Below are 18,162 nucleotides of genomic sequence, written 5' to 3'. Positions count from 1 at the left end.
TCCAAACTCCTATTCCTTCTTCTAATCTTGTTTCTCAAAAGCCAAGCCCTGGGTAAACCAAATCTATCTTATCATCTCCCTAAAAAGTAAACGCAAAGATAATGTACACTGCAGAGTCTTGTACTGCTGGAGCCCCAATCTCTTGTCTTTTCCCACTGTTCTCTTTGCTCATTCTGCTCCATTACTCTGGTTCAGCTGTTTCTGGAAAACATCAAGCATCTCTCCCCTGAGATTTGCAACTTGTCTTCACTCTCCTTGGAGTCCAATTACTCAGATAATTTTCAAGACCACTTAAAAATTTTTTTCCAGGTCTCTGCTTAAATATCATCATTTTAAAGAGGATGTTCTTAACCATTCTGTCTCTATTGGCCACAAGTCTGGGTCCTTATCCTCCATCATTTCTTTTGAGCACATATCATCATTTGACACATTAAGAATGTATTTTAAATATTCTCCTCCTACTTCCACTAGAATATAAGCTCCACAGAGTAGGAAGTAATCTGTTTGTTTACCATTGTATATTCAACACCAAGAATAATTGTCAGGCATATAGTAGGTATAAGAAAAATATTTATTAAATGTATCTTGAATAAGTTAAACATGAAACAAAGCAGACAGTCTAAATGTACTGCAGATCATTGTAGCTGAAAGTAGTCTTAAGATTTAGTAGTTTTGTAGCTATCAAAACCAAAATGGACAAGATACACAATAATGTATGTATATGTAAATATACATGTATTTGCCTCTGCATTTAGAAAAATGTTTAGACCAGAAGCTTTTCTTAAAAGAACTTCTAGGATTTCTTTTCTTCTTTCTTCAGGTAGACTACATTATGCAAGTATACTATAGAATAAGTAATATTTCTTAGTTGCCAATCTAAATAGATATCTTGCATTTTCCATGTAGTAAGTGAGAAAAAGAGTGGATGTAGACCATCCCAGTTTTGAGAACAGACACAAACACTGGCTAGCTAATGTTCAGCAACAGTTTAAATTTTTTAAAAGTGCTTATATGTCACAATTCTTTCAAAAATGTTTTTAGTAATCATGAAATTGTTCTTTAAGCAAAGTTATGCATATTTTATTTAATGCACTATCTCACAGCCTCTCATTTCCCCCTAATCCACATCATAATTATACAAAGTATTTTTTGTCAAATTTCTAAACATACATTCTTCTCATAAAAATCAACCTGTGTCATTCAGTATTTCATATTCTCCACATCAATGCTTACTAGTTTGGCAAAACTAAATGATCTATTAATCCAGTTACTCTGATAAAGAATAATATTGAATAGAATATTGACATGAAAATTTAGAATCAATAGAGAATGGAAAATAAATACACTACCTGGCATAATAAGGAACACATGGGGATATGAAACTTTTCCCACAGCACTAAAAAAAAGATTGCTTACCTTTTGCAGAGCGACAATATATTTTTAGGGTAAAAACTAATGTGTACTGATGACTGCGTCAGTAGATTCAGATTTGGGGTTTTCTCTTAAATGTTACTTTCCCTTATGTGCTCAACCTGTAATGGATTTATGGTTCATACTAGTGTTACATTACATAAAGTGTTAAAGTTTTACATCAGTAAAACAACATATTTATCACACACGCATGCTGCTCAGACTCACATATTCACTCTATACCACTTTTCATTTCAACTTGTTATAAAGTCTGGCTAATTTTTAAGATATGCTCTTTAGATTACTAAAGCAATTAATATCCATTTATACTGTTTGTAATAAATTTGTAAATTCTATGTCTGAAGAGGTTTCAGGAAAGACACTTCAAAGTTATAGGATCTTACTCTTCTAGTTCAAATCTGATTAAGAAAAAACTAAGCTCATTTTAAAATCCAGTTGAATCATCATATTTGATTGTACATTCATTTCATTAATGTATATTTTTGAAAACTTGAAAAATAATTTTGTTTGATTTTCTGCTTAATAATTACATACTTTAATTGAAGATCCAATGCCAACATGAAACAAATAAATTGACATTTTTAATAGTTCTCTGGCACTATCATTAGTCATAATCTTATACTGTTTGTGGCAGGTCATGTTGGATGTTGAAAACTCCATTGTGTGGAATAGCTCCTGGCACACTGAGTTATTTGAATTGTGTCATCATTAGTTTAGCAAATAAGTCATTTGCTATGAGATAATGTTTGCTTTTATTATAGAAGAACAGAGAAGAACCAACTATATTCTTGATTCAAATTACATTAATACTATTTCAATTTGTACTTCAGAAAAGCATACAGGTTGATTTTGGAAAACAAACAGCAAATAAATTATCACATTTTGTGTAATGCCACTCATACACTTTCTAATAATCTTAGCTGCTCCTCAAAACAATCATGTGTGATAGGGTATTTTTGTGTGTGTGCTTTTAAAGGTGTTTAAATTTTCATTAAATAGAACTGGGTACGGCAAAACCTTAACTGGTGGTTAAGCAATTTGACAAAGTTATAAAAAGGGCACATCTGGGCTTGACTCCAAGTCTTCTGAGGAAAATTTAAATGATTGTCTGATACAACGTATTTCAACCCAAAAGTTTGTTCAGGAGAAAATATGAAGATAAATGAAAATATTTATAAGCAAAATGGAGGTTTCCTTGTATGATGGAGACATATATTAAAACTTTAACCCTAATAGGCTCCAATCTTTGTGCATGTTTATGTAGGTGTAGTGGGTACTGTGTCTATATAAAAGAAAATACACATAAACATGTGATTGTACATTTGAGTTTCAATCATTTTATTTCTGAAATGTATTGTGAGTACAAAATGCTCCACATAATATAGCTTTAAAGTCTATTAATAAAACAAAACTGAAGTATCATGGCATAGAATTAAAAAAAAATATTTAAAGTTCTTTTTATGCCCCTCCACAAAATTGTCTTGCTTTCTCTTTCAGTTAACCCTTTCCTTAATTTTGGCTTATTTATTCCTAAAAAACATAGTATTGTTTGGGGTTTTGAGAACGAATTTTTGATATCTATATAAGCAGTGCTCATTCTTCTGTGATTTGCATTTTCTCCCAAATATACTTTCTTTGAAACTTAGATATATTCATGCATGCAGTGAGAGGGGATTCCAATAGAAGAATATAGTCACCAATCATTAGACATGACATGGTCAGATCATATCGTTCCATGTTTTGGCATATAGTAAAATTTATTTAATTGTGATTGTACATAATTTTTTTATTATATGTTTGTCAGGGTTTTTGTTTGTAATTTTTTATTTTGCAAACAATTCTGCAACAAAAATGTAAGAACATGACTTTGGTACACACATTAGCTGTGCTGTACACCCAGAAGTACATGTGCATACATGTTCAATTGTATTGGGAAATAAAAATTGTTTTCCAAAGTTGTTGCATAAACTTTCAGTAGAGTGCATAAAATTTCCATTGCCCTACAAGCTTTTCTGCACTTGATATTATCACCAGCCTCATTTTTTCAAACACAATATGTGTAAAATGTTTTTTGACTGCAATTTTAATTTCTATTTTCTAGATTACTCATATGGTCAAGCATGTCATCATAGATTTTTGAATGATATGCTTTTCCTTGTTCAATACAGCCAACTCAAGATTTTTGTTTATATATTTATTTATATATTGAATTGTTTGCTCATTCAAATAATTTGTATAGGCTTTTTACAGTTCTCTATTTAAATTTTATTGCTTATGTATATTGTTAATATACAAATTTTTGAGTTGTCATTTCTCCCTCTCTGTAGTGTATTTAATAAACACAAATTCTTAATATCAAGGTAGTATAATTTGTTGGTTTTTTCCTTGCCTAACTGCTTTTGGATCTTTAAGAAAACTTTCTATTTACTAAAATGGTAAAGCTTTTCCTCTATATTTTCTTCTAAAGGTTTTCAAAATTTTCCTTCCAAATATAACTACATAATTCATTAGAATTGAAAATTTATGTTATAATGAAGGACTCATATTTTTTCCAACATGAATAACAAATGGACACAGCACCATTGATTTAATGGGCCACTATTGCCTTGCTAATTTGCAACACCAGCTCTCTCTATATGAAGTTTCCGTATAAATCTGATTCCAGGGTCTCTATTTGGTGCAACTGGTGAAATTGCCCATTCCTGTACCATTATTATAGTACTTTTATTACTATAAGGAGCCATAATATGAACTAGGACAAATCCTCCCATTTGGTTGTTCAGCAGGTATATCTTGTTTATGTTTGGATTCTTTCTCTTTTATATTAATTTTAGATATATGCTATCACATTCCTTGGAAAATTGTGTAGATTTTGACTGTGATTACAATTTGGAGAAACTAATATTTTATTACCTTTAATAACTTTGTATGATTTATATTCTTTCTCTGAATTGTCTGCAAATAACAATATTTTGAATCTTTACATTGTCTTTTTTTCTTATTCTGCTGGTTAGGACTTGTAACTCATTTTTAAAAAGAAATGATGACAAGATGTCATCAAGAATGATGAAATAAGAGACTTCTGATTTTCTCTCCTTTTACAGACACACTGAATAAACTACTACACAGGGGTCAATTCCCTCTGAGAGAAATACGAAAATTAATTGAGTGACTCCTATACATTCAGTGACTGAGAAAATACCCACACTGAAAAGAGTAGGAAAATCTGAGAAACACTCATACCATACAACATAGCCCCTGGTACAGAGTTTTCTATTCAGGATGGAACCCTCAACTCTCAGCTTCTCCCAGAGATGCACATTTAGCACCCCAACTTTTAAGGCTGCTATTTGAGAAACTAGCTCCCAAATTACCCACCTCTGAGAGCTGATGAGTCTCAGCATTTGTAAGTCTCCCAGACCATGTGAAACAAAGAGGCAGCTTTGTTTCACCCCCAACCCAACCCTGACCACCTCAGAAGGAGCAGGTGAAAACTCAAGGCTCCCAGTTTTTCCCTGAATGGGGTTTCACTGCATACTTTCCCAGCTGAGGGTCAAACTTCTAATCAGCTTGCATCTGAGAGCTGACTGGGATCCTCTGGGAGCTTGAAAGGGCTTTTGGACATTTGCCCTGTCTTCTCCTCCCAGATTGCTCCAACAATAAAACAGTCTCCAGTTTCTCCCTAGAAGAAAGTGTCCACCATTTTGTGCCCCAGTTTCTAAGGCTGCCACTCAAGAGACTGGCTCCTAAATCACCTAGTTCTAGGAGCTGATGGAGTTCTGCAATTTCAAGTCCCCCAGAACACAAAGACAAAGGGCAGTTTTATATGGATGCACAAGCACCCCAGTGGTTATTCCCTCTGGCTCAGCAAAGAGCTAGTAGGCAAAATAACCAGTTCCCAGTTTCTGCCTGAGAAGAGCTAGACTGCCTATAGAACATCCCAGCTTTCACAGCTGCTGCCTGAAAGGCTTCCAATCAGCTCCTATCTGGGAGCTGACAGGGCAGACTGTTAGAAGTCCTCTGGAAATGGGAATGGGAATGTGGAAATTGCCCCACCTTTGGGTCACTGACTGAACTTGACATATTCTAATCTCCTGGGGGCCGCTAAGAACAGAGCTAGGGATTTGGAAAAACACAAAGACTTCGGAGGCGCCAGAATCTCAGACCAGATTGAGGACTTTTCCAACTATATTCATCAGAAATATTGGCCTATAGTTTTCTTTTCTTGTAGTGTCCTCATCTGACTTTGATATCAAGGAAATGCTGGCCTTGTAAAATAAGTTGAGAAATATTCTTCTCTGTTCAATTCTTTGGAAGAATTTGAGAAGGATTGACATTAATTTTTCTTTAAAAGTTTTGTAGAATTTTCCAGTGAAGCTATTTGTTTCTGGGCTTTTCTTTTTTGGAAAATTTTCTAGTGCTACTTCGATCTCTTTACTTGTCTGTTCAGATTTTCTATTTTATCATGACTCATTATTGGAGGGTTGTATGTTTCCAGAAATTTCTTTCTTCTAGGTTAGTTGGTATATAATTATTCATAGTAATCTCTTATGATTCTTCGTATATCTGTTGTATCAGTTATAATGTCTCCTCTTTCATTTCTGATTTTATTTATTTCAGTGTTTGTTCATTGGTTTTCTTAGTCTAGCTAAAATCTTGACAATTTTGTTTATCTTTTCAAAAAACAAAACTCAGTTTGTTGATTTTTTTCTATTGCCTTTCTACTTTCAATTTCATTTATTTTTGCTCATCTTTGTTATTTCTTCATTCTACTAACTTTGGGCTTAGTTTGTTCTTTTTCTAGTTCCTTAGTTTGTTCCTTTCTCTAATTCCTAGTTGGCTTGCTTATTGGAAATCTTTCTTTTTTCTTAATATAGGCATTTATTGCCATAAGCTTCACTCATAGAACTGCTGTTGCTGCATCCCATAAGTTTTGGGCTGTTGCATTTCTATTTTTGTTTGTCTTGAGACACTCTTTGATTTCGCTTTTGATGTCTTCTTTGACCCATTGTTTGTTCAGGACTCTCAAGTGTCCAAATTTGTCACTGCAGCCCCATGCAACCACCAAAAGCTCTGTTGTTTTCTTTTTCCACCAGCAGTAGTCCTCTGCCTGGACTGAACAAATCACTTTTATATTTTAAGTTTTGCTGATTGTTCTCAGTGTAAGAATTAGCCTGCCACAGACTGTCGTATCCTATTTTGAACAAGGAAACTGAAATCTGATTTTCAAAATCAACTCTGATAATAGTTTTCTTTAACTGGAGTGTTAAGACCACTTACATTTATCACATATTTCTCATATGCCAATACGATGAATATGGATTCATTTCTATTTTTTTTTTTTCCTCGGTACGCGGGCCTCTCACTGCTGTGGCCTCTCCCGTTGCGGAGCACAGGCTCCGGACGCACAGGCTCAGCAGCCATGGGTCACGGGCCCAGCCGCTCCGCGGCATGTGGGATCTTCCCGGACCGGGGCACGAACCCATGTCCCCCGCATCGGCAGGCGGACTCCCAACCACTGCGCCACCAGAGAAGCCCCATTTCTATTTTTTTTATATGTTTCTTACCTATTCTGTCTTTAACCACTTTCCTAGATTGTTTTCTAATGCATTCTTTGTTTTCCTTTTTGTTACACTATTTTTTCCTATTCCTTTTTTTGGGGGAATTTTACACATATTTATATTCGTTAATGGTTTATCTTTAAATTTTGGTACTCACATTCAACTTAAGAATGTGAATCCTATTTGATAGATTTTCTCAGTTCTGAAGTGATATAATGAACTTTAGATTATTTTGTGTGATTAACACATGCTATTGTTATTCAGCATGTTTGTTTTATATTGATTTATTTATCCCACATATTTCATATTATTATGCAGTATTGCTGTAAATAATGATTGTCTAGATTTTCCAAACATTTACTATTTCCTTTGATTACCATTTTTTTTCCCTCAGATTTCTTAGGTGATTTTTCTTTTTCCTTGAATCTCATCCTTCAGTTTTCTACAGAGATGCTCTGTTGGAACTAACCCAGTATGATACTGTATATCTGGAAATATTTCCCCCTTTTCTTCTCAAGAGAGAGTTTCATTAGGTGTGCAATTGATATCAGTTGTTTGAAGATATTGTTTTGTTGTTTATGCAACCATTGTTACTACTAAGATATCAACTGGCCCTCTATTTTCATTCTTTTTTTAAGTAATCTATCTATCCCATCCAACTCCTCTTTTTCCCTTTCAGGATGCTCTAAAGATACCCTCTTTATCTTTGGTTCTGATTTCACTAAAATATATCTGGCTGGGAATTTCTTTTTACTTATCATCCTTTGGAATCACTAGGTTAACAGAGTGTGAGAATTGGTGTCATTCAATTATGTATGTCTTGGTCATTTTGTCTTCAAAAATTCACTTTAGGATTAGCTTTTTTAAAAATAGTGTGAATTTTTATTTACAATTATAGTTCAGGTTCATTTTAGCAAATTTGTGGTATATGAAAAATTCAGAAAACCACTTTTAAACACAACTCCAAGAAATGATAACATCTTAGTATAAGCAACTATTTTGTTTTTACTAAGATATAAAAAGTATACATAGAAAAGTTAATATAAATGAGTTTCATAGACTATTTCTCAAGATAATTAATATTCTTCTACAACATAAATTTGGTGACTCTATGGTATTATATATATAAACCAATTTAACCAATCTTCTAGCTTTCAAATATTTAAGTTGTTCCCATCTCTCCATTCTTATGCTCAGTTATCAGGATATGATAGTGAAATAAATGTGAAAAAATTTTTGTCTGCAGAAACCTTGCAATCTACTTGGTGAAAACAAGCACTAAATAACATAGTAGTGAGTATATAGTATTTTTTTAATGTGATGAATGTTGAGGAAAAAAACATGAAGTGGGAAAGGTGGATACAGATTATTAGGGCTTGCTGTGTGAAATATTAGCATGTCCAGGAAAGGTTTCTCTGAGAAAGTGTTTTGATTAACATATGAATAAGAAACCAGTCATACAGATATCTGGAAGATCATGCTAGGAAGAGAAAACAGCAAGTACAAAGTCTCGAAGTGGCAACATGCCATGAGTAGGAAGCCAGAATGCTGGATTGCAGGAGGCATTGGAGAGCATGGGATGACATCAGATGGTACCAGAGGGTCAGGTCATGCTGGATTTTAGGGGTCGTAGTGAGGATTTACCTTTTACTGGGAAAGAAATTATAAGTCTTTGGGGATTCTGAGGAGAGAAATGGTATGATCTGAATTAATAGTATCATTTTGACTACTTTGTTGAGGATAGACTAAAGAGTGGACAGCAGTGAGTCCAGTTAGGAAGTTGCTTTAATGTTCTAGGCCAAAGATGATGGACTTATACTGGAGAGGCAGTAGTGGGGATAATTTGGTCCCCAGATCAAATTCTGGAGCAAGACACAAACGGGAGTTGCTGGTAGGTTTTTTATAAACAACTAAGACTGCAGAAGGAGATATGTTAGTAGAGGGGCAGAGACTATCAGGAGGTCATATTTATAGGTAAATATTGTGAATATTTCTATTCTTTTATTTATAAGTCCCTGAACATGAAATGTATATAAAAATGTGTACATTTTAAATATTTTTCTATCTACTCTCAAATAATTTTCCAGTGTAGTTTTTACTAATTTATGCATTTGAGCAGTGCATGTAACTATTTCTCTTCACACTCTAAAATACTAATATTGCTATTTTTAATTGCTGTAGATTTTATGAGCAAAAGTGATCTCAATATTGATTTAATGTGCTCTTTAATTAGAACAAACAATTTAAAACACTTGAGTCAAAATACCAGAAGATTTGACTTCTTCCTACTTCCTCTTTTATTCTTTTTTATTATTCGCTGTCCATATTTTTAGTCTGTTTAATAAATAGCGGTACTCACATTTGTAATTTCTTGCCCTTAGGACATTTGAATCCTCTTACAAGTTTTGGGAATTCCCATTATGCCCCTTGGACATGGCAATCTGAAAGGGGAATGTCCTTCTTATTTTCATTTTTTGCCAGACAAGATATTGGTAGCCTAGGCTTATGTAAGTAGTCTTTCTTGCCAACAACTTAGTTTCTTGATTGAATGACTCCATTGAAAAGAGAGAGGAAACTGTAATATTCAAAGGTGTCTATCAAGGGCAGTGACATCCATTGGTAGTGGTGATGCACAGGAGTGGGGAAGTGCCTTGACTGACTGTTCTTAATTATTAATTTCCACAGACATGCTAGATTTGGTCCTATATAAAATCTATTTCTCCAGGCTTTAGTGACCCTTTCTCATCCTCCGTACCTTTAAAATAATTCCACTTTTTTTTTTACTTCTGCCAGAGCTGAATTCTGTTGCTTGTAAGCTAGAACACTGACGGGAACTGACTACAGTATCCCATTAGGCTCAAAATGGTTCTTGCATATTGCTGTTGTTTGGTACTTTAATGGGGCAAAGCTATTTGTATTCATTAGAAATCCTCTTGGTGAGAGCATTGCATGAACCGTTATGCAATATTTTTGATAAGCCACTTGGAACTGAGACTGAGACCCTCACTAAATGATTAACATAAGATAAAACAAAAATTTTGTTACTCCTAAGAAAGAAAATATGAGACAGAGGGAGAGATTGCTGCCAGTGAGATGGCATAAGGCTATGGAGCTAAACAATTTAATTTTTTCTTATTAAAAACAAAACAAAAGAAAAATTAAATATTAATGTTACTATCAAAATTGCAAATACAGGGCAAGTAGGAGTTGGTACCTATCATAGCAATGTGATTATATAATGACTCAAGATGATTATTCAGAGGTAGACTTGTAAGCATATTATTAATAAATACACAAGTAATCCTAAAATAAATTATGAACCCATAATGTATTATATTTAAGCACGACTTTTCAAGATTTTTGTTTTAGTCACTTATACTCTTTGTTACCATAACAATAACTGAAGCATATCAGAATTAAGTCTTTTCTTTTGGTAGGTTATTTTGTTTAGATTCCTTGTGTGCATTCCACTATCTTTTCAATTATAATTTACTCATTTTGAATTCTTATTTTGAGAGATATATGCATATGGATAAAAGTTTGGTTAAAAACTGGAATTGGGTGGTATAATCCCTATGGATCAGAGTATAGCATTCTGTTTTCAAAAAAATATTTCCTCTCAGTATAAAAATATCAAATTTTGTATTAATAAGTACTACTTCAATTGCAAGTGACTGAAACCAACTTTAACTGTGAAAAACAAAAGGAAAAGGGAGGAAAGGGAGATTTATGGTTGGGATACTAGAATATTTCATGAATAAGGGAGAGTTAAGCAAAAACCTCTGGTCCAGCAAACCTGCAACAGGGAATTTGATAGCCAGAATTAGGGGTAGAGAGCCTTTGTTTGGGTTTTGGGTTTTTCCATTGACCTGTGATCTCTACTCCTTGCTGCAGATCTGTTTAATTTTACTTTATTTCTATACATTAGCTTCCTATATGTGAAGAAAATTGAGCTAAACTATAGCTGGTGATATTTAGAGAATTAGACAGTTTAAAAAACATATAAAACCTATCTCTTGGTCCCCAAGTTCAAAAATCCTGAAGAAGGATCACATTTTACTAATGGTTAAAGGAGACCATATGCATATAAAATATCTTTTGAATTCAGAAATTGTCTATAACTTTGTAAACCTGGTAACTGTTATTACACTGCAATCGCTATTAATGTACAGTGTCTCTAACTCAGTGGGGTATCACATATGCTGTGTGTCCTAGGCAGTTCCCAGTTACTTAGTGTGGATTCTCCAATAGATTATTCACAAACAAATACTGTCCATTTTATGTTTTAAATCTTACAAAGGCTTAATGCAGTGTCTAGCACAGAGAATTTTTAATAAAACTGTATAAACTACTGAATAATATGTTTTACTAAAAATCAATAATCCAGATAAGACTCAATTTAATAATACTAAATATAAACTGGTTAGAGTTTATTTAAGGTTCAGCTGTTTTTATGTGTGCTGGATTTGAGTATCACTAGATAGATTCATCTCAGAAAAAAAATCATGTAGTTAGCAACTTAACTAAGATTACACCATTGATTTTACTTCCTCCAAATTGAATCATTTAATCTATTTCCAGCTTTGATATACGTGTAATAGGGTTGATAACTGCTAAATGTGCATAGTAAATCATTATCACATATAAGTACTTGTATAAAAAGCTGTTTAAATAAATTGTTTTGAAATTAGTCATAAGTTTAGCTAAAGATTTTAACTATCAAAGGTTACCTCAAATTTTAATGTCTTCTATTGAACTCCCCTTTTAACTAAATATTATTAATGAAACAAAATGCCATACTTTTTTAATTCTAAATATCTAGTTCTGCAGCATAAAGTTAAAAATTCAAAAAAGTTATAGGGAAATAAAACAATAAACTAAATTTTTACATATCTTAAAAACATACATTTTGCTTTCAATTTAAGCAAAATAAATCAATGCACATGTACTTTATATATGTTTTTCATATAAGCTTGTACAATGGTATCCAAAGCAGTCTTGAGGGAAAAACATGGAGCTGGAAGAATCAGACTCCCTGACTTCAGATTATACTACAAAGCCACAGTAATCAAGACAATATGGTACTGGGACAGAAACAGAAATATAGACCAATGGAACAGGATAGAAAGCCCAGAGATAAACCCACACACCTATGGTCAACTAATCTATGACAAAGGAGGCAAGGATATACAATGGAGAAAAGACAGTCTCTTCAATAAGTGGTGCTGGGATAACTGGACAGCTACAGGTAAAAGAATGAAATTAGAAAACTCCCTAACACCATACACAAAAATAAACTCAAAATAGATTAAAGACCTAAATATAAGACCAGACACTATAAAACTCTTAGAGGAAAACATAGGAAGAACACTCTTTGACATAAATCACAGCAAGATCTTTTTTGATCCACCTCCTATAGAGTAATGGAAATAAAAGCAAAAATAAACAAATGGGAACTAATTAAACTTAAAATCTTTTGCACAGCAAAGGAAACTATAAACAAAATGAAAACACAACCCTCAGAATGGGAGAAAATATTTGCAAATGAATCAACAAAGGATTAATCTCCAAAATATATAAACAGCTCATGCAGCTCAATATTACAAAACCAAAGAAACCAATAAAAAATTGGGGGCTTCCCTGGTTGCGCGGTGGTTGAGAATCCACCTGCCAAGGCAGGGGACACGGGTTTGTGCCCCGGTCCGAGAAGATCCCACATACCGCGGAGTGGCTGGGCCCGTGAGCCATGGCCGCTGAGCCTGCACGTCCCGAGCCTGTGCTCCTTTGGCAACGGGAGAGGCCACAACAGTGAGAGGCCTGCGAACAGAAAAAAAAAAAAAAAAAAAAAAAAAAAAAAAATCAGCACAGAAATAAGAAAATGTTTCAGTGAATGGAGATACCAAAAATCCCATTATAAATTCCTTTCAAATTTTTCTTAAATTTTTAATTTTATTGGAATATAGTTGATTTACAATGTTGTGTTTGTTTGTGCTATACAGCAAAGTGAATCAGTTAAACATATACATATATCCATTCATTTTTAGACTCTTTTCCCATATAGGTCATTACAGAGTACTGAATAGAGTTCCCTGTGCTATATATAGTAGTGTGTATATGTCAATCCCAATCTCCCAGTTTATCCCTCCCCTTCTTCCCACCCTAGTAACCATAAGTTTGTTTTCTACATTTGCGACTCTGTTTCTGTTTTGTAAATAAGTGCATTTGTATCATTTTTTTAGATTCCACATATAAGCAATATCATATGATATTTGTCTTTCTCTGTCTGACTTACTTCACATAGTATGATAATCTCTAGGTCCGTCCATGTTCCTGCAAATGACATTATTTCATTTTTTTTATGGTTGAGTAATTTCCATTGTATATATGTACCACATCCTCTTAATCCATTCATCTGTCGATGGACATTTATGTTGCTTCCATGTCTTGGCTATTTTATTTTTTATTTTCTTTAAAGAAAAGAGTGGAATTTAATCTTTATTCACAGGACACTGCAGGAGATGAAATTCCACATAGAAATAAGAAACCCATTGAGAGGAGAAGCTTCATACAGTATGTACAGTTTGGAACTGTTCAAGTATAGTTTCTTTGTAAAAAGTGCTACAATAACAAACCACATGTAAAGAGTTGTTAGTAGAGAAACAGTAAGACAAACTTCTACCAGACATAGTACACAACAAACAACTTTATGCCTCAGATGTACAATCTAAAAGTTGAAGGTCCCAGCAGTGCCATCCTGAACTTGGAATGTATACCCTTCAGAGGTAGTTTCTGGCACAACATTTTGATCTTCCTCTTCCTCCACAGAGAAATACTTCTCAATCAAGTTTAATGAAGCTTTGTACACAGACTCATTTTCATGGTTTTGTAGAGCTTCAATTTTGTCCAAACCTCCACATTCTTCAATGCTTATACTAAGTTTCTCAGTTTCACCTAGTTTCTCAGCAGTCTGAGAGATATTTGAGATGGCATCCAGAATAACCAGAATAATTGTAGTGTCTTTTGCAGTTAGGAGGTTCATCAATGGTTCTATTATGCCACAATGAACAAGGTATACGATCTGCTCAACTGTTCCACCGCTTGTGTAGTTGGTCACAGCCCATACAGCTTCCTTTTGTGTCCTAAAGTCGGCCTTAGAGAGAACACCAACAAGGAATGGGACTAATCCATGGTTTACAACTTGATGTATCTGGTCCTGGTGGCCAGCCATGATGTTTGACATTGTCCACATAGCTTCCTTCTGAATATTAGTTTTGGAGTTTGTTAGCAGGCTGGGAAAGATGGCAAGTACTCCTGCATCTATTACAACCTGAGTCTGTTCATCTGTCCCAGTGACAATAGTCCCTATGGCTCTTAGCACGAGAGTCATAATTAGCAATTCAGTAGCTCCTGAAAGCTTCACAAGTTGGGGTACAACCCCAGTTTTCACAACCATTTCAATCCATTCATTTGGACCATCAGTAAGGTAGGAAATAGCCCAGCAGGCACCAGCTAAAACTTCTGGATCATCGTGATGCAGGAGACGAACTAAAGTAGGAAGAATTTGCTCAACAACATCTGGGGGGGGGAGTGCAGGATTCTTGTTGTGACAAAGATTTGAAAGTGTCCAGGTAAGATTACATAAGTAACCACATGCTAAAGATGACAAGTCAGGAACCGCCAAAAGTGCCAACAGTGGGTCAACTGCACCGTGCTTGATAACCAAGTCTTGGAAGACCACGCCATCACCTGCAATGTTTCCTAGAGCCCATACAGCTTGTTCACTGATGTGAGCGTGGGGAGATGCCGACAGGGAAATGAATGCTGGGATAACACCTCCATCTACCACAGCCTCGGTCTGTTCTGATGTCACAGAAGCAATGTTAGTGAGGGCCCAAGCAGATTCAAACTGAATGGGACTACAATCAGCTCTGTCCAAGAAGGACACAAATTTTGGAATCAAACCAGCCCGGATTATGCTGACTGTAGGGGGCTGTTTTTCCCTGGAAAGCAGTTTCCTAGCAGCTTGAGTAGCTTGGAGCTGGCTTCCCAAATTGTTGCTATTTATGCCTTTGACAATGTCATCAACAGACCGATTTACAGTGCCCTGGTTGTTGCGGTTTTCCTGCAGTGGAAAGCAGCATCATCTGGAAAAGAGCTGACATTTCTCCTTCTCAGCATCTGGTCACCCTTCTTAGCTTTCCTGAGCTCCACATTAACTTCTATTTGGCGCCGCCTCATTTCTGGACTGTCTTTCCCCTTGTTCTTGAATCTGTTAAGGAGGGCAGATGGTGAATTAGCATTCTCATTGGTTGACATCGTTATGAGACAAAGGGAGAAAGCTACACAGCCGGCTCAAGCTTCCACAGGAGGTGGTGCAGGGCGCACAGGCTACGGATCAACTGCGCTCAAAACGTCCACTATGGTCGGCCTGAGGACGGTGTCTTGGCTATTTTAAATAGTGCTGTTATGAATACTGAGGTTCATATACCTTTTCTAATTATGGTTTTCTCTGGATATATTCCCAGGAGTGGGATTGCTGGATCATATGGCAGTTCAATTTTTAGTGTTTTAAGGAACCTCCATACTGTTCTCCCTGATGGTTGTACCAATTTTCATTCCCACCAACAATGTAGGAGGGCTCCCTTTGCTCCACACCCTCTCCAGCATTTATTCTTTGTAGACTTTTTGATGATGGCCATTCTGACCAGTGTGAATACCTCATTGTAGTTTTGATTTGCATTTCTCAGATAATTAGTGATGCTGAGCATTTTTCATGTGCTTTTTAGTTACCTGTATGTCTTCTTTGGAGAAATGTCCATTTAGATCTTCTGTCCATTTATAGGTTGGGTTGCTTGGTTTTTTTGACATACAGCTGTATGAGCTGTTTGTATATTTTGGAAATTTATCCCTTGTTGGTCACTTTGTTTGCAAATATTTTCTCCCATTCTGTGGGTTGTCTTTTCATTTTGTTTATGATTTCCTTTGCTATGCAGAAGCTTTTAAATTTATTTAGGTCCCATTTGTTCATTTTTGTTTTTATTTTCATTACTCTAGGAGGTGGATCAAAAAAGATAATGCTGTGATTTATGTCAAAGAGTGTTCTGCCTGAGTTTTTCTCTAAGAGTTTATAATGTCTGGCCTTATATTTAGGTCTTTGGTCCATTTCAAGTTTATTTTTGTGCATGGTGTTAGTGTTCTAATTTTAATTTTTTACATGTAGCTGTCCAGTTTTCCCAGCACCGCTTACTGAAGATACTCTCTTTTCTCCATTGTGTATTCTTGCCTCCTTTGTTGTAGATTAGTTAAACATAGGAAGGAAAAATATATTATAATACTCAACAAAAGAAATACTCATTTTAGATTTCAACAGAAAGTCATCCGTATTTTTTAGTTAATGAGTAAAACCATTTGTATATGTAAACTTCTTCACATTTTTTAACATCTTTATTGGAGTATAATTGCTTTAAAATGGTATGTTAGTTTCTGCTTTGTAACAAAGAGAATCAGCTATACATATACATATATCCCCATATCTCCTCCCTCTAGCGTCTCCATCCACCCTCCCTATCCCACACCTCTACATGGTCACAAAGCACTGAGCTGATCTCCCTGTGCTATGCGGCTGCTTCCCAGTAGCTATCTATTTTACATTTGGTAGTGTATATATGTCCATGCCACTCTCTCACTTTGTCCCAGCTTACCCTTCCCCTTCCCCGTATCCTCAAGTCCATTCTCTAGTAGGTCTGCATCTTTATTCCTGTATTGCCCCTAGGTTCTTCATGACAATTTTTTATTTTTTTTTAGATTCCACATATGTGTGTTAGCATACGGTATTTGTTTTTCTCTTCTGACTTACTTCAATCTGATTCTCTCCATCTATTTATATCATCTTAAATTTCTTTCATCAGTGTCTTATAATTTTCTGCATACAGGTATTTAGTCTCCTTAGGTAGGTTTATTCCTAGATATTTTATTCATTCTGTTGCAATGGTAAATTTAAGTGTTTTCTTAATTTCACTTTCAGGTTTTTCATCATTAGTGTATAAGAATGCAAGAGATTTCTGTGCATTAATTTTGTATCCTGCTACATTACCAAATTCATTGATTAGCTCTAGTAGTTTTCTGGTAGCATCTTTAGGATTCTCTACGTATAGTATCATGTCATCTGCAAACAGTGACAGGTTTACTTCTTCTTTTCCAATTTGGATCCCTTTTATTTCTTTTTCTTCTCTGATTGTTGTGGCTAAAACTTCCAAAACTATGTTGAATAATAGCGGTGACAGTGGGCAACCTTGTATTGTCCCTGATCTTACTGGAAATGGTTTCACTTTTTCACCATTGATGATGATGTTGGCTGTGGGTTTGTCATATATTACCTTTATTATGTTGAGGAAAGTTCCTTCTATGCCTACTTTCTGCAGGGTTTTTATCATAAATGGGTGTTGAATTTTGTCAAAAGCTTTCTCTGCATCTCTAGAGATGAGCATATGGTTTTTCTCCTTCAATTTGTTAATAGCATATATCACATTGATTGACTTGTGTATATTGAAGAATCCTTACATTCCTGGGATAAACCCCACTTGATCATAGTGTATGATCATTTTAATGTGCTGTTGGATGCTGTTTGCTAGTATTTTGTTGAGGATTTTTGCATCCATGTTCATCAGTGATACTGGCCTGTAGTTTTCTTTCTTTGTGACATCTTTGTCTGGTTTTGGTATCAGGGTGATGGTGGCCTCGTAGAATGAGTTTGGGAGTTTTCCTCCCTCTGCTGTGTTTTGTAAGAGTTTGAGAAGGATAGGTGTTAGCTCTTCTCTAAATGTTTGATAGAATTCGCCTGTGAACTTCTTCACATTTTATTCTCTTATTTGAGTGGCCAGGAACTCACTCATTTGGGTTCAGCCAAACTTCAGGTTATTAGCATAAACTGCCAGGATCCTCACACAATTGTTAAATTATGTAAGTTTATTCATTATGTGTTCATATACTTTTGTTCCAACTGTTTGATGGAAATATATGATTAAATCTTAAAGGAATAAAGGAGATTAATTCTATACCAGAAATGAGCAAACTTTAAGAAAGAAATCAACACAAAAAACAAAACAATCCCAACAACAATGCCTTATAATTAGTATCCTTTTTTGGAATAGAAAAGATCATGTAAATATTT

General features: G+C 34.8%; 1 pseudogene; it reads right to left on the bottom strand.

Annotated features, from left to right (window-relative positions):
* Positions 1–13,517: 13,517 nt before the first annotated feature.
* On the bottom strand, positions 13,518–15,308 carry LOC112415804 (importin subunit alpha-1 pseudogene; annotated as a pseudogene).
* Positions 15,309–18,162: the final 2,854 nt, after the last annotated feature.

This window comes from Neophocaena asiaeorientalis, unplaced genomic scaffold (assembly GCF_003031525.2).
Source record: "Neophocaena asiaeorientalis asiaeorientalis breed wild unplaced genomic scaffold, Neophocaena_asiaeorientalis_V1.1 scaffold48, whole genome shotgun sequence".
Taxonomy (NCBI): domain Eukaryota; kingdom Metazoa; phylum Chordata; class Mammalia; order Artiodactyla; family Phocoenidae; genus Neophocaena; species Neophocaena asiaeorientalis.
The sequence above is the reverse complement of the archived record's forward strand: the minus strand, read 5'-3'. Positions and strand labels throughout refer to the sequence as shown.